The following is a 22500-nucleotide window of genomic DNA, read 5'->3' as shown; positions in this document are numbered from 1 at the left end:
CGGACTTGTTAAGAGAAAAGGAAAATAATTTGATTGCCATACATTGCTGAAATGTACAGAGTTTATAGAGTGATGCCTATTGTAATATTATCACACTAAAACTTTCAAAACAAGAAATATATCTGAATATATTGTGAGAAGTGGTAGAAACAAAAAGTCATCGAAACACATGTTCAAGTTAGTATTTAGCATGAAGAGTGAAAGTGAAGCAAGCCAAATAAAATGCAGATAACAGTGAAATAACATCTGCAAAATACCAAAATAACATCCGTGAAATAGCGAAATAACATCGGCGCATTGAAAATAGCTTGCTGCCTCCTGAGACACGATTGATTATGATTTTCAGTAATTTATTTCACCGTCCTTTCTTTCATCTATTTGTAATGTATAATTTCCCATACATTGTATAAGGATCTTTTAATTGTATAAGCAGAATGAATGAGCTGAATCAATTCGCCTGAATTTCATTGAGACCTTCACAAAATCAATTTTCTTTTAACTAAGAACTATATTACGAAGAAAATATTTTATCCTACTAATAAGGCTTAGAACACGCAAATTCTAAGAGTAATTTGTGTTTTTCCTAGCTATACAAACCAGCTCTTGAGTTGCTAAAATTAGGAAGTTATGGTAAATAACACCATGCAGATGAGGAGAGTCCATCTATCTGCCTGACAAAGTTAGAACACTATGACCTTTGACACAAGGACTAAGAAGGGTGGTTGGGGAGGGGAAATTTTAACTTAAATGACTCACATTTGTATAACTTTTTGCACTGTTCTATTTGTTCCTATACAAATACAAACATTTAATCCTTTAAATAAGAGACTTACTCCCACAGAAATAAACCGGAACTTCCGGAAGGTTCTTTTCCTTCCCTAGAAGCGTCTTCTTCCTGGTACCATATGGAAGAGAGGAAGGGGCTTTAAGAACTTCCCAACAGTTAATTACAGGGATGCAGAAGCTTTTTAGGCTACAGCCAGTACTTGTTTAATTGGTATCCAGTACTAGATCACGGATGTCTGTCTACCTGATAAGGGAGATGATGTCAGAAGCGTCAACCTAGGCATATCGAGAGAAATGTGTTTAGCATGAAACTAACTCATTCTCCCCTATAAGAGGATGGGGGAGTTATTTCTTGGCAGACATAGTCTGCAAGGAAGGCGCTTCATTGTATATCTCACCAGCACCACACGTCTGACTAGCAGGTAAGCTAACAGTTGTGGTGGCTTTATTCCCTTGAGATGTATGCAGATTACATTACCTTAGACAAGATGCATGCTTGTCCCATCAAAGCTGGAAAAGTTACACTACTAATGACAAGCAACCAAGACCTAAGAAAATGGGTCAAAGGGTCTGTGGATAGTGACCATACGATACATAAAGGTGAAGATAGCCTTACCCTCTCAGACACAGCCATTCAGCTACCAATACTGTATTCTGGAAAGTTGCTGATAGGGCATGCTTGGGAAATTTTGCTCGAGATGACAGAAATACTCAATTACCAAACCTACTTCTACATTCAAGAATTGCTACAAAACTTCAAGTGTTTGGAAACCACCTTCTTGTTCCAGCCATGTAAGGCTTTTTTCCCAGGTTAAATAAGAGGGATAGGATTGAAAATGTCTTGAACTGCTGTCATGGAAATACAGTACACGGGTAGAGCCTAGTAGGTCTTCGTAAAAACCTCTGGTACAAATATAGAAGTGACAGAAGCCTCTTCCCTTCATGTTTAACATGATGAGAGAGCCTGATTCTCCTACTCTCTTACCAATGCTAGATAACAGAACGTTGCTTTGGCCGAGATAGGCTAGGAAGTCCACAAATAGCAAAAAGAGAGATAAGTCATCTATGAACCCCAAGGGAAAGAGTGGCATACTTCCCTCGTAAAACACTGTGGGACAACACACGGGTATCCCATGACAACAAATGACTGGAAGTATCCATTATCAATAACCAAGACCCTGCTGAACATTTTGTAGAAGGTTGGAAGTGAAATGAAATGAACTAAGTCATTTCTTGGATAGTTGAAAAGTTTGGTAGTGACCTTTGGAGGTTACAGTTCCCTTTCATATGAATAGTGGCTAACTTGAAAATATAAATCTAATACATTTGACTATATCACTCTTTTCCTTCCCCTTTCATTATATTCTTTCAGTTTTAGTTAAATAAGGTATCCTTACTATATTGTATAATATTTGTACAAATTTCATACCTACTTTATTCTTTCAAGAATTTTTTTATTTCAGTTTAACAGTACAGTATATGAATCTATTAAAAAAAATAACCAAAATGTGGGTAAATATATATTATAGCACAATTTTCTTAATTACAAAAATAATTAGTGTTTCTGTTCATTGAACTGTTCTGATTCAAAGAATTGAGGAAAACCTCTATATTTGAAATTTTAGACATTCTAAAAATAAATAAGTTAAATAAAAATCCACATTTTACAAGGGAAGCAAACACAAGAACATCACCTAACCTAGATCTCCACCTAACCTAACCAAGGAGCCATATCTTACCTATTCAACTATGGCGGACTGCGACCCCCCTTAGACTGCCGTATTCTTAGCTTACCCTAGGACTAAGTCTCGACCCATTTTGCTTCCCAACCAGCTTTACTCATGACAAATTAACACTAAAATACAACATTTTGTAGATCGTAAAACTAGCTCCATATCATATTTCAGATAAAGATAAACAACATTTATCCTCATAAGGAAAATTGATTTGTCAAGTGATAAGAAAGTTTATGCCTGTCCCAACCAACCACATGCCCCCAAAAAGGTTAATAATTTTCTATATTCTTCCTTTACCACATCTTACATCCATTAAATCATTGGCATTGCAATTACACGGTATATACATGTGCGTATATGTGTGTACTTTATATATATACATATATATATACATATATATATATATTATATATATATATATATATATATATATATATATATATACATACATATTTATATATATATATATATATATATATATATACAGTATATATATATATATATATATATATATATATATATATATATATATATATATATATATATATATATATACATATATATATATACATATATATACATATATATATATACAGGATATATATATATATATATATATATATATATATATATATATATATATACATATATACAGGATATATATATTATTTCTCTATTCATTAAGGAAATTCCTGCACTGATACTGTTTTAGGAATTAACGTGCTCGTTCAAGAAGTCAAAAGTGTACAGTGGAACCTCTACATCCGAACGTATCTACATCCGAATTTTCCAACATCCGAAGTAAAATTCGAGCAAATTTTTGACTCTACACCCGAATTTTATTTCGACACACGAAGTAAGCAATTTTCGTCGTACCGGTTGTATCCGAATTTTTCGACACGTGAAGTACAATTCGAACACGCTCCGACTCTACACCCGAATGTTTTTTTCGACACCCGAAGTAAACAATACTCGTACGCGTAGTCGGTGCTCATAGTGCCAGAAGTGTTTTTTATTTCCGCCAATAGAAGGCAGCACATCGACCTCGGAGGGACGCTCAATTAGCGGGGCTAGGGTCAGTCCTCTGTTCTCGTCGGCTTCTTGCGGTTGCGCTCTGTGCGTTCTGCTATTAACTCTGTTTTAATCGTGATTTTTTACGTGCATCATTTAACGGTAATTTACGTAAAGTATGGGTCCTAAAAGGCTTAGTTTTGCCAGTGGTAGTGGTAGTGGTGAGAAAAGGAAGAAGGAAATGCTTTCTTTAGAAATTAAGCAGGAAATTATTGAAAAACATGAGCGTGGCGTCCGCGTGAGTGAACTTGCTAAACAGTATGGCCATAATATGTCGACGATCTCGACAATCCTTAAACAGAAGGAAGCCATTAAAGCAGTGAAACCTTCTAAGGGGATCACCATAATTTCCAAACGCCGTACCCCTATCATAGAAGAGATGGAACGACTTCTACTAGCGTGGATTAAGGACAGAGAGATCGTTGGCGACACCATCACCGAGACCGTCATCTGCGAGAAGGCGCACGCCATCTTTACGGACTTGAAGGAGGAGAGCTCTGGGGGTGATGCTGGGGAGAGTTCAACCGAGCCTTCCTCAGATGATTTCAAGGCATCTCGTGGCTGGTTCGAGAAATTTAAGAAACGGTCCGGGATTCATTCAGTTGTTCGCCACGGAGAGGCTGCTAGTGTGGACACAAAGGCTGCAGCTGACTTTGTCAAGAACTTCGAAAAGATCGTGCAGGAAGAAGGCTACGTAGAGCAGCAGGTGTTTAATTGTAATGAAACTGGGCTGTTTTGGAAGATGCCGAGTCGAACCTACATCACTGCCGAAGAGAAGAAATTGCCTGGGCATAAGCCAATGAAGGATCGGTTGACTCTTGCCCTATGTGCCAACGCTAGCGGGGACTTTAAAGTCAAGCCCTTACTGGTTTACCATTCAGAGAACCCTAGGGCCTTTAAAGCACACAACGTCGATAAGGATCAGCTTCATGTTTTCTGGCGATCCAACTCGAAGGCCTGGGTCACTAGGCGATTCTTTGTGCAATGGGTTAACCAAGTTTTCGGCCCTTCTGTGAAGAAGTATCTTCATGAACAGAAATTGCCTATAAAGTGCCTGCTATGCCTTGACAATGCACCCGCTCACACCCCCCCCCCCCCCCCCGGACTTGAAGATGATATCTTCGATGAATTCAAGTTCATAAAGGTGCTGTATCTTCCACCGAATACCACCTCTATCCTCCAGCCCATGGACCAGCAAGTCATCTCTAATTTTAAGAAGCTGTACACCAAGCACTTATTTAAGCAGTGCTTTAATGTCACGCAAAGCACCAACTTAACGTTGCGTGAATTTTGGAGTGGCCACTTCAACATCGTGCACTGCTTGAAGATCATAGATCAGGCTTGGGTGGGATTAACTCGACGGACCCTCAATTCTGCCTGGAAGAAGCTGTGGCCTGATGCAGTTTCTCCCCGAGATTTCGAGGGTTTTGACCCCGAACCTGATCCCGTGGTCGGTGCAGCGGAAGCCGTAGATGAAATCGTCTCCCTTGGCAAGTCCATGGGTCTGGAGGTCGACGCAGATGACGTTACGGAACTCGTCGCCGAAAATCACGACGAACTTACCACGGATGAGCTCAAGGAACTCCATGCTATGTCGGAGCACATGAGTGATGACGAGGAAGGGAGCGAGGAGGTAGAACATGTGTTAGGTTTGGCGCATATAAAAGAGGTGTTAGGAAAATATCAAGACGTGGTCGACTTCATCGACAAATACCATCCAAAGAAATTGCAGGTTTGTCGTGTAGTTTCTCAATTCGATGATGTTTGCCTAACTCACTTTCGAAACATTCTGAAAAGCCGTACCAAGCAATTATCTATCGATAATTTCTTTAAAAAAACTGCGAAGCGAACTCCTGATGAAGAGGATGTAAGTGATTCGAAGAAAACGGCAAAGAGTGAAGCGGAAGAAAGTGAAACAAAGAAAACGGAAAAGAGTGAAGCGAAAGAAATTCAGTCAATTTTAAGTGTAGAGAGTGAAAGTGATTAAAATTACGTAATCATCAAAAAGAAAAAAGAAAATGTAAAAAAATATAAAATATAAAACTTAAAAAAAAATAAGCTAAGTTATGTTAAAGTTCACTTAGTGTAAGTTAGAATAAGTTACGGTAGTGTACGTTTATCGTAGTTAACCTCTCTACCTCCTCGCCGCCCGTCCGTCTCCTCTCTGCGTAGCAAGACTAACAACACCTGCGCTGGAGTTTCTAAGGTAAAGTGAGGCTAAAAACTCATTTCTTATTTATAATTTTTTGCTAATTCTTCTTATTTACATGTCTATTCTTCTTATTTACATGTCTATTATCTGATTTAGTGTTCATTATTCTCATGGGAAAATTATGTGTAGTAGTTTATTAAGAAGTTATCATAGGTTTTAGGGCTCAACCACGGATTAATCCTATTTCAATGTATTCTTATGGGAAAATTCGTTTCGACATCCGAACATTTTCTACATCCGAAGTTGGTTCTGGAACGGATTAAATTCGTATGTAAAGGTTCCACTGTATATCTACCTGATATCAAAAACTTCCATGCCCCTCCCCCACCATCCAAAACCCCATGGAAAATTTGATATAGCCACCCATGGTTAAGTAAAACACAATTGAAGATTTGACATGACTACTAATAGACATAAAAATCGCTCAGGTCAAACAACTCTACTTATTTATAAATTATGCTAAGTCAAGGCCGTTGTGTTTCTGCATGTAGGCTATGATTCATATTATCTATAAAAACAATAACAACTCCAAGAGCATAGGTAATTCAACCATAAAGGCCTATAAATATATATATATATATATATATATATATATGGTAAATTTACAGTTTCATCCATTATGAGGAAACTGGAATAAAAATATATTTGTTGCATCAGAAATAGTGTAGTTTCAACGAATTTAACGTTTATTTTGACCGCAAACCATCCGATTTAGAGATTTACTATGTAATTGGAGTTAAAACAACAAGTTGTTCCAGAATGCAGAAAGACCCTACTTCATCCCAACAATTATGGGGGACACCAGGTGGGAACCGGGGTTTTGGGTGGGGGGGAGGGGAGTCAAATGATATTTGCAATAAAGTAATACTTATCCTTCCACCACCCCTCCCCCTATACCCCTATCTAGCCCTACCGGGGGGGGCTCCGCCCCCCCCTGCGACCCCCCTTAAGGCCACAGTGATTTTCAGGGCACTACTGAACCTAAGAAAACCCACCTAACCTAGCATAGGGGCCCTGTATCCCTACCTAAGCCTACCGGGGGGGGGGGGGGGGGGGGGGGGGGGCTCCGGCCCCCTGCGACCCCCCCCCCTTAAGGCCACAGTGATTTTCGGGACACTACCGAACCTAATACAACCACCTAACCTAGGGCCCTGTACCCCTACCTAGGCCTAGCCCCTGCGACCCCCCCCCCCCTTACAGCCACTACCTAACACATCCATCAAACCAAATCCAAAGTGATGGTACTGCTGTATACATCGTTATACTATCACCATTATAATATACTCTATAAATTAATGAAGCTTACCTTAAACAGGTTGGTTCATAAAGATGTGCTGCTGCTTTGAGGAAAACGTGAAGCCTTGGGAAGGTTCCTTGGCATGCAGGACAATTTTTATTTCGTAAAATTAAATTGTGTCTCTGGCACAAATGCACTAGTTTTTCAACAAATTCATTGTAAGTTAGGAAACAGCCAGGACAAGAAGATGGAATTTCAACTTCTTGTGCAACATGAGATGACGTGCTTTCTATGGTCTCCATGTCTAAGAACGAAATGAAATGCCTGGGAAGATAATGTATTGTCGTGCAGTTGTATTGTCGCGCTGTGATTGGCCAAACATGTATGACGTCATAGTGGACAGGCGCTGTGATTGGCCAAACGTGTAAGTCTTCATAGTGGACTAGTTTGTCAGCGGATTATAGTGGTTACAGGGCTCATTTAAGCAAATACAAGACACAGTCAACAATAACAATAGACTTAGAAAAAATCTGGGAGGAAGACATGAGTAGCGTGAGTTTGATCGTCGATATATAAAGAACTAGGCATTTGCGACAGATAATATTTTACAGAAATACTACAAAAGACTTGCTTTACTCGAGAAATATATTATTATAATAGATTTCCCATAATGGATGAAACTGTAATAATACCATATATATATATATGTATATATATATATATATATATATATATATATATATATATATATATATATATGTGTGTGTATACATATATATATATATATATATATATATATATATATATATATATATCTACTGTATATATGTATATATATATATACTGTATATATGTATATATATAATATATATATACATATATATATATATATATATATATATATATATATATATATATATATATATATATATAATACAATATGACAGGAAATAAAGGAAACAAATTTAGGGTATTTAAAACCCAGAGTTCCCACTGGGGGGTTCCCCATTATCAGCAGATAAGGGATATATATATTTCTCTAAGTATTTATTTGCGGTGAAAATAATTGTCATTTTCGAAGAAAACATGCGTTTTTTCTGAAGGGAAATACTGCTTCTAGCAGGAAACTTTTCCCTGTCCGGAACTATAAAAAAGCCACTTAAGTAGATGGAGTAGGTATACGTGCACTTTCCCTATTCAAGGGTAATTTTGTATATTATTACATCGTGTGACTTCGCACAAGAAATATATGATTTCCTATAGCAAATAACGAGATTTAACCGATTTTGATGACCATTTCAATCGCAAACAAACAGATCAACCAATTCGGTTAGTTATAAGTTGACGAATTGGTTGATGTTATTACGGATGAAATGAATGAGAAAACCAGTTAAATCACGATATCTACTATAGGAAATCATATATTTCCTGTACGAAATCACACAATGAAATACAATACAAATGAACCATATAAATATTAACACTGTGGACATATATACTGAGTTAAAATATATAAACAACAGATGTTGGGGACGATAACATTAGCAACGTTACCAATGGTTGACAGAACTACCAACGATGACGAATGGTACACAGTGTTACCAACGGCACGATGTCATTACTAGAGGTAGAAATAAATTTTTCCATACGTAAACTAAATAATACTTCCATAAAACTATTACACAATAAATAAAGAGTACCAAAAGGCCACAGAACCTAACAAACCCACCTAACCTTGCCTAGAAGTACCCCGGTCACAAAACACATATACTGTAATAAGAATGGGGGAATGACTTACCTTGATACACAGTACTACCAACGGAGACGAATGGTACACAGAACTACCAACGACACGATGGCATTACTAGAGCTAGAACTGCTAAATATCTCCTCAGATATATTCAATAATTTCTCCATATAACTGGTACGAAATATATAAAAAGTACAGAAAGGCCACAGAACCTAACAAACCCACCTAACCTTGCCTAGAAGTACCCCGGTCACAAAACACGAATAATGACTATTGAGGAATGACTTACTTTTATGAAGGAAACGTACATAATATTATCTTCCATGGGGGTAGCCGACTTTGGTCCAAAAAAATGTTATTTTCATTAGTAAAATAAATTTTTGAATATACTTACCCGATAATCATGTAGCTGTCAACTCCGTTGCCCGACAGAATTCTACGGAAGGGATACGCCAGCGATCGCTATACAAGAGGGGGGTGTACTCACAAGCGCCACCTGTGGCCAGGTACTGCAGTACTTCTTGTTGACACCACTTCAATTTTTCCTCGGTCCACTGGTTCTATGGGGAGGAAGGGTGGGTCAATTAAATCATGATTATCGGGTAAGTATATTCAAAAATTTATTTTACTAATGAAAATAACATTTTTCAATATTAAACTTACCCGATAATCATGTAGCTGATTCACACCCAGGGAGGTGGGTGAAAACCAGTGTACATGTATATCAAGAAGCTAAGTATCCCGTATTTCATATTATCAGTTATTCAAAATAACAATGAAATTACAAGTACCTGGTAAGGAAGTCGACTTGAGCCATTACTCTGCCTTAAATAAGTTCGTCTTCCTTACTGAGCGCAGCGTTCCTCTTAGGAGGCTGAACAACTCTAAGGTGCTGAAGTATCAAGGGCTGCAACCCATACTAAAGGACCTCATCACAACCTTTAACCTCGGCGCTTCTCAAGAAAGAATTGACCACCCGCCAAATCAACAAGGATGTGGAAGGCTTCTTAGCCGACCGTACAACCCATAAAAAGTATTCAAGAGAAAGGTTAAAAGGTTATGGGATTATGGGAATGTAGTGGCTGAGCCCTCGCCTACTACTGCATTCGTTGCTACGAATGGTCCCAGGGTGTAGCAGTACTCGTAAAGAGACTGGACATCTTTGAGATAGAATGATGCGAACACTGACTTGCTTCTCCAATAGGTTGCATCCATAACACTCTGCAGAGAATGGTTCTGTTTGAAGGCCACTGAAGTAGCCACAGCTCCCACTTCATGTGTCCTTACCTTCAGCAAAGCAAGGTCTTCTTCCTTCAGATGAGAATGTGCTTCCCTAATCAGAAGCCTGAATAGTAAGAAACTGAGTTCTTAGAACTTGGGAAAGAAGGTTTCTTGATAGCACACCATAAGGCTTCTGATTGTCCTTGTAAAGGTTAAGACCTTTTTAGATAGTACCTAAGAGCTCTAACTGGGCAAAGTACTCTCTCCAGTTCATTCCCCACCAAGTTGGACAGGCTTGGGATCTCGAACGACTTAGGCCAAGGACGTGAAGGAAGCTCGTTTAGCAAAAACCGAGCTGCAAGGAACATGTAGCCGTTTCAGATGTGAAAACAATGATCCTGCTGAAGGCGTGGATCTCACTTACTCTTTTAGCTGTTGTCAAGCACACGAAGAAATGTTATTTTTATTAATAAAATAAATTTTTGAATATACTTACCCGATAATCATGTAGCTGTCAACTCCGTTGCCCGACAGAATTCTATGGAGGGATACGCCAGCTATCACAATACTAGAAGGGGGTGTATTTACCAGCGCCACCTGTGGCCAGGTACTCAAGTACTTCTTGTTGACACCTCCTCAATTATTCCTCGGTCCACTGGTTCTCTATGGGGAGGAAGGGAGGGTCGATTAAATCATGATTATCGGGTAAGTATATTCAAAAATTTATTTTATTAATAAAAATAACATTTTTCAATATTAAACTTACCCGATAATCATGTAGCTGATTCACACCCAGGGGGGTGGGTGAAAACCAGTGTACAAGATTAAAGGATAGCTAAGTATCCCATATTTCATATAATCAGTTATCCACAATAACAATGAAATAATAAGTACCTGGTAAGGAAGTCGACTTGAACCGTTACTCTGCCTTTAATAAGATCGTCTTCCTTACTGAGCGCAGCGTTCCTCTTGGGAGGCTGAATCAACTCAAAGGTGCTAAAGTATACAGGGCTGCAACCCATACTAAAGGACCTCATCACAACCTTTAACCTTGGCGCTTCTCAAGAAAGAATTGACCACCCGCCAAATCAACAAGGATGTGGAAGGCTTCTTAGCCGACCGTACAACCCATAAAAAGTATTCAAGAGAAAGGTTAAAAAGTTATGGGATTATGGGAATGTAGTGGCTGAGCCCTCGCCTACTACTGCATTCGTTGCTACGAATAGACCCAGGGTGTAGCAGTACTCGTAAAGAGACTGGACATCTTTGAGATAGAATGATGCGAACACTGACTTGTTTCTCCAATAGGTTGCATCCATAACACTCTGCAGAGAACGGTTCTGTTTGAAGGCCACTGAAGTAGCCACAGCTCTCACTTCATGTGTCCTTACCTTCAGCAAAGCAAGGTCTTCTTCCTTCAGATGAGAATTTGCTTCTCTAATCAGAAGCCTGATGTAGTAAGAAACTGAGTTCTTAGACATTGGTAGAGAAGGCTTCTTGATAGCACACCATAAGGCTTCTGATTGTCCTCGTAATGGTTTTGACCTTTAGATAGTACTTAAGAGCTCTAACTGGGCAAAGTACTCTCTCTAGTTCGTTCCCCACCATGTTGGACAGGCTTGGGATCTCGAACGACTTAGGCCAAGGACGGGAAGGAAGCTCGTTTTTAGCCAAAAAACCGAGCTGTAAGGAACATGTAGCCGTTTCAGATGTGAAACCTATGTTCCTGCTGAAGGCGTGGATCTCACTTACTCTTTTACCTGTTGCTAAGCACACGAGGAAAAGAGTTTTTTAATGTGAGGTCCTTAAAAGAGGCTGATTGGAGCGGTTCAAATCCTGATGACATAGGGAACCTTAGGACCACGTCTAGATTCCAGCCTGGAGTGGACAACCGACGTTCCTTTGAGGTCTCAAAAGACCTAAGGAGGTCCTGTAGATCTTTGTTGGAGGAAAGATCCAAGCCTCTGTGGCGGAAAACCGCTGCCAACAAACTTCTGTAACCCTTGATCGTAGGAGCTGATAGGGAGCTTACGTTCCTTAGATGTAACAGGAAGTCAGCAATCTGGGTTACATTGGTACTGGTTGAGGAAAAACTGCATTGGCCTTGCACCAGCTTCGGAAGACTTCCCATAAAGACTGATAGACTCTGAGAGTGGATGTCGTCCTTGCTCTGGCAATCGCTCTGGCTGCCTCCTTCGAAAAGCCTCTAGCTCTTGAGAGTCTTTCGATAGTCTGAAGGCAGTCAGACGAAGAGCGTGGAGGTTGGGAGTACCTTCTTTACGTGAGGTTGACGCAGAAGGTCCACTCTAGGAGGAAGAGTCCTGGGAACGTCGACCAGCCATTGCAGTACCTCAGTGAAACATTCTCTCGCGGGCCAGAGGGGAGCAACCAACGTCAGCCGTGTCCCTTTGTGAGAGGCGAACTTCTGAAGTACCCTGTTGACAATCTTGAACGGCGGGAATGCATACAGGTTGAGATGGGACCAATCCAGCAGAAAGGCATCCACGCGAACTGCTGCTGGGTCTGGAATCGGAGAACAATACAAGAGGAGCCTCTTGGTCATCGAGGTAGCGAATAGATCTATGGTTGGCTGATCCCACAGGGCCCAAAGTCTGCTGCAAACATTCTTGTGAAGGGTCCACTCTGTGGGGAAGACCTGACCCTTCCGGCTGAGGCGATCTGCCATGACATTCATATCGCCCTGAATGAGCCTCGTTACCAGCGTGAGCTTTCGATCTTTTGACCAAATGAGGAGGTCCCTTGCGATCTCGAACAACTTCCTCGAATGAGTCCCTCCCTGCTTGGAGATGTAAGCCAAGGCTGTGGTGTAGTCGGAGTTCACCTCCACCACCTTGTTAAGCTGGAGGGACTTGAAGTTTATCAAGGCCAAATGAACTGCCAACAACTCCTTGCAATAGATGTGAAGTGTCCTTTGCTCCTGATTCCATGTTCCCGAGCATTCCTGTCCGTCCAGTGTCGCACCCCAGCCCGTGTCCGATGCGTCCGAGAAGAGACGGTGGTCGGAGGACTGAACAGCCAATGGTAGACCTTCCTTGAGAAGAATGCTGTTCTTCCACCACGTTAGAGTAGACCTCATCTCTTCGGAAACAGGAACTGAGCCCGTCTCTAGCGTCATGTCCTTTATCCAGTGAGCAGCTAGATGATACTGAAGGGGGCGGAGGTGGAGTCTCCCTAACTCGATGAACAGGGCCAGCGATGAAAGTGTCCCTGTTAGACTCATCCACTGCCTGACTAAGCATCGGTTCCTTCTCAGCATGCTCTGGATGCATTCTAGGGCTTGGAAGATCCTTGGGGCCGACGGACAAGTCCGAAAAGCTCGACTCTGAAGATCCATACCCAAGGAGACAATGGTCTGGGATGGAACGAGCTGAGACTCCTCAAAATTGACCAGGAGGCCCAGTTCCTTGGTCAGATCCATAGTCCATTTGAAAATCTCCAGACAGCGACGACTTGAGGGAGCTCTTAAAAGCCAGTCGTCTGACGGAGCCGGACACAAGATCATGATACTGCTGCACAGTCTGTAAACTGTCAATCATGGGCAAGCGAGGAAGTACAGTGACAACCCGAATCTGTCTAGACTGTCTGGGTCGTACAGACAACTCCTTAACGGGTTGCTGAGGTTGCCCACTGCGTCACAACAAGTCCCTTCTGTTGGTTGTTGAACGTCTTCCCCGTGACACATTGACTCCGTAAACAAAAAATCCTCTAACAAGGACTAAGCTTGGACTGCATGTCATGCAACACAGCTCAAGGTCTATGGGAGCAGGTGTGGTAACAGACGGGATTAGCGGCTGAAGTGTAACCATTACCTTCCCTGTAAGCATGTTATGCTTAAATAAAAGTCCATAAGAGGTTATGCAGCTAAAGGCTCCCTCCAAATGACAGAGTCCTCAAGGGAATATCAGAAGGAGGGAGAAAAGAACTTTCTCATCTACAGGGACCTTATCCTAGAAAAGCTAAGTTCTCTGAGTGAGGGTTCACTGGTGCAAAGCAGCAGACTAGAAGGCAACGTTATGAAACTGCTTGACAGTCTAGTGAGTTGGCAACAACCCAAGATGTGTTGAGAAGCATGCGGTAAGGTATGCAGAGCATGATGTATGCAGAGTATGCTGTATGCAGAGCATGCTGAATGCAGAGCATGCTGTATGCAGAGCATGTTGTATGCAGAGCATGCTGAATGCAGAGCATGCTGAATGCTGAGCATGTAGGAAGTAGAGCCTGCTGTAAGCAGAGCCTGCTGAAAGGAAAGCAGAGCGTGTGCATGGCGTTTAACATTTCTCAGAAATTCCATGACCAGTGCTAGAGTGCTTAATGCATGCTTGCATGGGGTTTAAACCATGGTAAGCTGAACAGCAGAGTCAGAACGAGCTGGAACAACAACAGAGGTTTCCTCAGCTTGAGGGAAAACCTGAGGTTCAGACTGCATAGGCTGAACAACAGACGGAGCAGAAGGCAGGTGCAAGGGTGAAGGAGGTTGACTCCTAGCAAGAGTTGCACCCAAGGATTGTACCAGCTGAGCGGAGGACGGAGGCGGAGTAGTCCGTTCCTGTTCCTGAGAGATGAGTGGAGCATGAGAAGGTTGAGGCTGCGCAGAACAAGGTAAAGTTCTAGCAAGCTGAGGCTCCTGAGGCGCAAGTGCATGGTGTAGATGAGCTTGCCTAGATGAGGGTTGAACTCGGTGCAGCGCTGGTTGAGCAGACAGACTCACGGAGGGGAGAGGTTGTTGTACCCCAACCGAGAGTTGCACCACTGGAGGAGCAGCAAGGGGAGGAGGAGGAAGAGTGTAACTCTCCTGATCCCAAAGCAAGGGTTGCCTTAAAGAAGGCTGAGGCTGAACAACACTGTGAACAGCAAACTCCGAAAGTGGTTCAACATCGTACGCCTGGCAGAAGGAGCTGCGACTGGGTGCAGCGAGTGCAGGCGGGTGCAGCACAGGCTGAACGGGTGCAGGAGGTTGGTGCACCACCGGTGCAGGCGGGTGCAGCATAGGCTGAACGGGTGCAGGAGGTTGGTGCACCACCGGTGCAGGCGGGTGCAGCACAGGCTGAACGGGTGCAGGAGGTTGGTGCACCACCGGTGCAGGCGGGTGCAGCACAGGCTGAACGGGTGCAGGAGGTTGGTGCACCACAGGTGCAGGAGGTGCAACACTCTCAGCACGACACTCACGCATCAAGTCCGAAAGCTGTGCTTGCATGGACTGTAGAAGAGTCCACAACATCATACGCCTGGCAGATGGTACTGTGATCAGGCGGAGCGAGTGTAGGAGGAGGGAGTGTAGGCGGAGGCGGTGGAGCAACACTCTCAGCCCGACACTCACTCATCAAGTCCGAAAACTGTGCTTGCATGGACTGTAGTAGAGTTCACAACATCGTACGCCTGGCAGATGGTGCTGCGACCAGGCGGAGCAGGTGCAGGCTGGGCGAGCACAGGTGCAGCGAGAACAGGTGGAGGGAGTGCAGGCGGTGCAACACTCTCAGCCCGACACTCACGCATCAAGACCGAAAGTTGTGACTGTATGGACTGCAGTAGAGTTAACTTTGGGTCGGCAGACACTAAGGTCTGCTGAGGTAAAGCCTTAACAGCAGAGATCTGTTGTGGCAGAACCTTACTCCTCTTAGTCGGAGTGTAATCACTGCATTCGGGTTGTGAACTTTAACTTCGTACGTCTGGCATAGGTCTGGACTTAACGTTTAAGAAGTCTTGAGACCTGAGACCAGCGTTACTCTGCCTTTATTTTCTCCCCTAATCTCTTCTGCAGACGAGCAAAATAAGGGCTCAATCGTCTGCGGGTGGGAGTGACGGTCTCGGTAAGACACGCCCACAACCACCGAGAATACTTCTGTGCGCCGATCAAGGCCTGCTGAACCCTTATGCCCTTCGACATTGCTTCTCCCCTGGGCTTGGGAGCTTGCAAGAGGTCCCGGACTGGGAGGACAACTGGCGCGCACAAAAGTACCCTCACGCACTAATCACTTATCACTTTGATTTCTGTTTGCACTTATTTCACTGAACTCGAAACTTTAAGTGGTTTGTACCTGAAATACGCAATTCTATCCTTTCTCAAAGTTAGTAATTGCTAAAACAGAATTACAATGTAACAGAAAAATCTAATGAAAGATAAATCAGTGGTTGGAAAGAGACTAAACACTAGATCACTCTAGAAACGTTTAGTTTCTTCCCCTAAAGAGACTAGGGAGAAGAGCCAAAAATCGATAATGACGTTACTCGTACGCCTGGCAGGCTTGAATGAAACGTTTATCCTCTTTCTCCCTCCGTCTCTATCTCTCTCTCTCTCTCTCTCTCTCTCTCTTGACTTAGAACCTGAGAGAAGAGCCCAATCATATATATCGTTAAAACATATTATTGTTAAAGGAAAAAAACTGAAAAGTTCCTTTATTAGGATCAAAACCATTAAGTTAAGAAAGAATGAACAAAACGCTAGACACGGTTACTCTTACTGCAACGTGAAACCGTGAACATTCTTTCTCTATCGTAACGATAGAGTGCAAGTTGAACGTTCTGAACGTCAACAACTGCAGAGACAAAACAAAACGTTAGTTCAGCTTTGAAAACAGTACGAGACTGTCAAAGAAAATCTTTCAAACTCTGTGGCAGAAATAGCATAATATGTTAACAGGTAAAACCGAAATGACGGGCTCAAAGTTTATTAACTTCGGTAAAAGACCGCCTACTATTAGGAAGGTCGAATATAAACAAATATGAAAATTAATTTTAATGAGTTTATAATAAAAGGAAGTTAATCGAAGAGGCCTATAAGAGGCGGAGAGATATAAAATAAATCTATAACTTTGTTAAGCAAAATTAAGAAAGAGAGTCTATACTCTCTTAGACACCAACACTTCCGTCTAAGGGAAGGGTCGGCCATTGAAAGGTGAACGAGAGTTCATACTCTCTCGTCACCAAAATTAATCAAATTAATTCCAAAAGCTAACTAAGCTAATATAGAAGTTTTCCAGTAAAGCGACAGCCGAAATCAAAGAGAAATACTTCACCAAAGTCGTGAAAATACTCCAAGAACATAAGCGTATCCCAGAACGTCTTGCCGGAAGCACGACAGAGGAATAATTGAGGAGGTGTCAACAAGAAGTACTTGAGTACCTGGCCACAGGTGGCGCTGGTAAATACACCCCCTTCTAGTATTGTGATAGCTGGCGTATCCCTCCATAGAATTCTGTCGGGCAACGGAGTTGACAGCTACATGATTATCGGGTAAGTTTAATATTGAAAAAAGAGTTTTTAATGTGAGGTCCTAAAAAGAGGCTGATTGGAGAGGTTCAAATCTTGATGACATAAGGAACCTTAGGACCACGTCTAGATTCCAGCCTGGAGTGGACAACCGACGTTCCTTTGAGGTCTCAAAAGACCTAGGGAGGTCCTGTAGATCTTTGTTGGTGGAAAGATCCAAGCCTCTGTAGCGGAAAACCGCTGCCAACATACTTCTGTAACCCTTGATCGTAGGAGCTGAAAGGGATCTTACTTTCCTTAGATGTAACAGGAAGTCAGCAATCTGGGTTACAATGGTACTGGTTGAGGAAACTGCATTGGTCTTGTACCAGCTACGGAAGACTTCCCTTTGAGACTGATAGATTCTGAGAGTGGATGTTCTCCTTGCTCTGGCAAACGCTCTGGCTGCCTCCTTCGAAAAGCCCCTAGCTCTTGAGAGTCTTTCGAAAGTCTGAAGGCAGTCAGACGAAGAGCGTGGAGGTTTGGGTGTACCTTCTTTACGTGAGGTTGACGTAGAAGGTTCACTCCTAGAGGAAGAGTCCTGGGAATGTCGACCAGCCATTGCAGTACCTCTATGAACCATTCTCTCGCGGGCCAGAGCGGAGCTAATCCACGTCAGCCGTGTCCCTTTGCGAGAGGAGAACTTCTGAAGTACCCTGTTGACAATCTAAAACGGCGGGAATGCATACAGGTCGAGATGGGACCAATCCAGCAGAAAAGCATCCACGTGAACTGCTGCTGGGTCTGGAATCGGAGAACAATACAACAGGAGTCTCTAGGTTATCGAGGTAGCGAACAGATCTAAGGTTGGCTGACCCCACAGGGCCCAAAGTCTGCTGCAAACACTCTTGAGAAGGGTCCACTCTGTGGGGATGACCTGACCCTTCCGGCTGAGGCGATCTGCCATGACATTCATACCGCCCTGAATGAACCTCGTTACCAGCGAGAGCTTTCGATCTTTTGACCAGATGAGGAGGTCCCTTGCGATCTAGAACAACTTCCACGAAAGAGTCCCTCCCTGCTTGAAGATGTAAGCCAGGGCTGTGGTGTTGTCAGAGTCCACCTCCACCACCTTGTTAAGCTGGAGGGACTTGAAGTTTATCAAGGCCAGAAGAACCGCCAACAACTCCTTGCAATTGATGTGAAGTGTCCTTTGCTCCTGATTCCATGTTCCCGAGCATTCCTGTCCGTCCAAAGTCGCACCCCAGCCCGTGTCTGATGCGTCCGAGAGGAGACGGCGGTCGGGTTTCTGAACAGCCAAAAGTAGACTTCCTTGAGAAGAAAGCTGTTCTTACACCACACGAGAGAAGACCTCCTCTCTTCGGAAACAAGAACTGAGACCATCTCTAGCGTCATGTCCTTTATCCAGTGAGCAGCTAGATGATACTGAAGGGGGGGGAGGTGGAGTCTCCCTAACACGATGAACAGGGCCAGCGATGAAAGTGTCCCTGTTAGACTCATCCACTACCTGACTGAGCATCGGTTCGTTCTCAGCATGCTCTGGATGCATTCTAGGGCTTGGAAGATCCTTGGGGCCGACGGAAAAGCCCGAAAAGCTCGACTCTGAAGATCCATACCCAGGTAGACAATGGTCTGGGATGGGACGAGCTGAGACTCCTCAAAATTGACCAGGAGGCCCAGTTCCTTGGTCAGATCCATAGTCCATCTGAGAATCTCCAGACAGCGACGACTTGTGGGAGCTCTTAAAAGCCAGTCGTCTGACGGAGCCGGACACAAGATCATGGTACTGCTGCACAGTCTGTGAACTGTCAACCATGGGGAAGCGAGGAAGTACAGTGACAACCCGAAGCTGTCTAGACTGTCTGGGTCGTATAGACAACTCCTTATCGGGTTGCTGAGGTTGACGCACTGCGTCACAACAAGTCACTTCTGCTGGTTGTTGAACGTCTTCCCAGTGACACACTGACTCCGTAAACAAAAAATCCTCTAACAAGGACTAAGCTTGGACTGCATGTCTTGCAACACAGCTCAAGGTCTATGGGAGCAGGTGTGGTAACAGACGGGTTTAGCGACTGAAGTGGAACCATTACCTTCCCTGGAAGCATGTTATGCTTAAATAAAAGTCCATAGGAGGCTACGCAGCAAAAGGCTCCTCTCCAAATGACAGAGTCCTCAAGGGAATATCAGAAGGAGGGAGAAAAGCACTTTCTCATCTACAGGGACCATATCCGAGAAAAGCTAAGTTCTCTCAGTGAGGGTTTCACTGGTGCAAAAGCAGCAGACTAGAAGGCAACGTTATGAAACTGCTTGACAGTCTAGTGAGTTGGCAACAACCAAAGATGTGTGACTGAGAAGCATGCGGTAAGGTATGCAGAGCATGCTGTATGTAGAGCATGCTGTATGCAGAGCATGCTGTATGTAGAGCATGCTGTAAGAGAAGCAGAGCATGTTGCATGGCGTGTAGCATTTCTCAGAAATTCCATGACCAGTGCTAGATTGAGAAATATCGCATTACTGTCCATGAAAGTGCACGTGCCGAGGGAATTGATTTAGACTGTTTTGTTGATGAATTTGATAGCAGGCATGATAATCGTAGAATTAAGCTGCACTAAATATACGATCTATAATCTACTTCACCTCAGGACAGGGAAACTCGCCCTGTTGGCAACACTGCATTACTTCATGCATGCTTGCATGGGGTTTTAATATCAACATAATATTTACATTACATTCATAACTCATGATTCATTTTTGTTTTGAAGGTATTTTGCCATATTTGCGATTTGTTAAAAAAATATTGCAAGGAATACATATATATTTTTTTATTTAAGTAATACGAATAACCTCCATTATCATAATGTTTGTGTAGGCATACATGTATATGATTACAAATGCAAGTTATGAAAGTAATGAGGTGTTATTATTGTCATTTGTTATTTCAAAGTTGAATGGGAAAGGCTCAAGTTGAGGAGAAAGTGGCAGATGCATGCGTTGAGGTGGCTGACTCCTAGCATGAGTTGCTTGTCTCAAGAGTTGCGCTTGCTGTAAGGGTAGCGGATGCGCAGTAGCAGGTTCCTGAGGAACGAGTTGAGGTTCCTGAGGTGTGAGCTGCGAGAGTTGAGGTAGCGGCTGCGCAGAACGCAGTTCTTGTCTCGCGAGTTGAGGTTCCTGAGGTGCTAGCCTAAGGAGTTGAGGCTCTCGCCTTGAGGAGGGTTGAGGTCGCTGCAGCGAGTGCTGAGGTGGCTGCCTCATGGATGGAAGAGGTTGTCGTACCTCAAGAGATTGATGCCTCGCTGGTGGAACCGCAGGCGGAAGCAGAGGGAGTAAGGCATAAGACTCCTGCTCCCATTGCTGAGGTTGCCTTAAGGAAGGCGGAGGTTGCTGCACACCGCTGGTAACTGGCAACTCAGTACGCGGTAAGGTATCCTGAGGAACCTCAACTTCGTACGCCTGGCAGACTGGACTGCGGTGAGGCGGAGCGATCGCAGGAGGAGGTGTAACCTTCTCAGCCTGACACTCACGCATTAAGACCGCAAGCTGTGACTGCATGGACTGCAGCAAAGTCATCTTGGGGTCGACAGACGCTAAGGTCTGCTGAGGCAAAGCCTTAACAGAAGATGAGGTCTGTTGCGGCATCACCTTACCTCTCTTAGGAGGTGTGCAGTCACCTGATGACTGCGGAGAGTCAGAGCTAATCCAATGACTGCAACCAGGTTGTAGAACTCTTGAGGTCTGGACTTTGCGTTTGAGAGGTCTTGAGACCTGAGTCCAGCGTTTTCTCCCTGACATTTCTTCTGCAGACGAGTAAAAGACGGGCTCAATCGTCTGCGGGTGGGAGTGACGGTCTCTGTAAGACACGCCCGCAACCACCGAGGATACTTCTGTGCGCCGATCAAGGCCTGCCGAACCCTTTTGCCCTTCGACATTGCTTCTCCCCTGGGCTTGGGAGCTTGCAAGAGGTCCCGGACTGGGAGGACGACTGGCACGCACAGAAGTACCCTCACGCACAACACTGACACACTTTGCGCTAATCACTTTTGATTTTCTGTTTGCACTTATTTCACTGAACTCGAAACTTTAAGTGGTTTGTACCTGAAACACGCAATTCTATCCTTCCTTAAAAGGTTAGTAATTGCGAAAACAGAATTACAATGTAACAGAAAAATCTAATGAAAGATAAATAATTCAGTGGCTGGAAAGAGACTAAACACTAGATCAAATAAACTACGTTTAAAATCTCTCACCGCATAAAGCTTGAGAACAAGAATAAAACTCATGAAACGTTTACCTTCTTCCCCTAAAGAGACTAGGGAGAAGAGCAAAAACGATAACAACGTTACTCGCTTGAACGAAACGTTTATCCAGCTCTCTCTCCCTCCGTCTCTATCTCTCTCTCTCTCTCTCTCTCTTGACTTAGAACCTGAGAGAAGAGCCCAATCATATATATCGTTAAAACATATTATTGTTAAAGGAAAAAAACTGAAATATTTCCCAAATAAAAAGTTCCTTTATTAGAATTAAAACCATTAAGCTAAGAAAGAATGAACAAAACGTTAGAAACGGTTACTCTTACTGCAACGTGACACCGTGAAAATTCTCTCTCTATCGTAACGATAGAGCGCAAGTTGAACGTTCTGAACGTCAACAACTGCAGAGACAAAACAAAACGTTAGTTCAACTTTGAAAACAGTACGAGACTATCAAAGAAATTCTTTCAAAAACATTAAAATAGCATAATATGTTAACAGGTAAAACCGAAATGACGGGCTCAATGTTAATTAACTTCGGTACCAAGAAAAGACCGCCTACTATTAGGAAAGGTCGAATATAAACAAATATAAAAATTAATTTTAATAAGTTTATAATAAAAGGAAGTTAATCGAAGAGGCCTATAAAAGGCGGAGAGATAAAAATAAATCTATAACTTTTGTTAAGCAAAATTAAGAAAGAGAGTCTATACTCTCTTAGACACCAACACTTCCGTCTAAGGGAAGGGTCGGCCATTTAAAGGTGAAAGAGAGTTCATACTCTCTTCGTCACCATAATTAATCAAATTAATTCCAAAAGCTAGCTAAGCTAATAATAAAACTTCCTGAATAGCGAAAGCTGAAATCTTAGAGCAATACTTCACCAAAAACCGTGAACAAGACTCCAAAATTATAAGCGTATTCATGAACGTCTTGCCGGAAGCACGACAGAGGAAAAATTGAAGTGGTGTCAACAAGAAGTACTGCAGTACCTGGCCACAGGTGGCGCTTGT

General features: G+C 42.9%; 2 protein-coding genes across 2 annotated transcripts in view; one reads left to right on the top strand and one right to left on the bottom strand.

The window, feature by feature from the left end:
- The window catches only part of LOC137650697 (prokineticin Bm8-d-like), a 6347-nt gene extending 5707 nt beyond the window's left edge, over window positions 1-640 (top strand). Inside the window, exon 4 of the mRNA XM_068383863.1 lies at window positions 1-640. This exon is cut by the window's left edge and continues 447 nt beyond it. The gene's annotated coding sequence lies outside the window, so the exon portion shown is untranslated.
- The window catches only part of mTerf3 (mitochondrial transcription termination factor 3), a 132299-nt gene that overhangs the window by 28823 nt on the left and 80976 nt on the right, over window positions 1-22500 (bottom strand). The gene's annotated exons all lie outside the window — the stretch shown is intronic.

Source organism: Palaemon carinicauda, chromosome 1 (genome assembly GCF_036898095.1).
Source record: "Palaemon carinicauda isolate YSFRI2023 chromosome 1, ASM3689809v2, whole genome shotgun sequence".
NCBI lineage: Eukaryota > Metazoa > Arthropoda > Malacostraca > Decapoda > Palaemonidae > Palaemon > Palaemon carinicauda.
The sequence above is the reverse complement of the archived record's forward strand: the minus strand, read 5'-3'. Positions and strand labels throughout refer to the sequence as shown.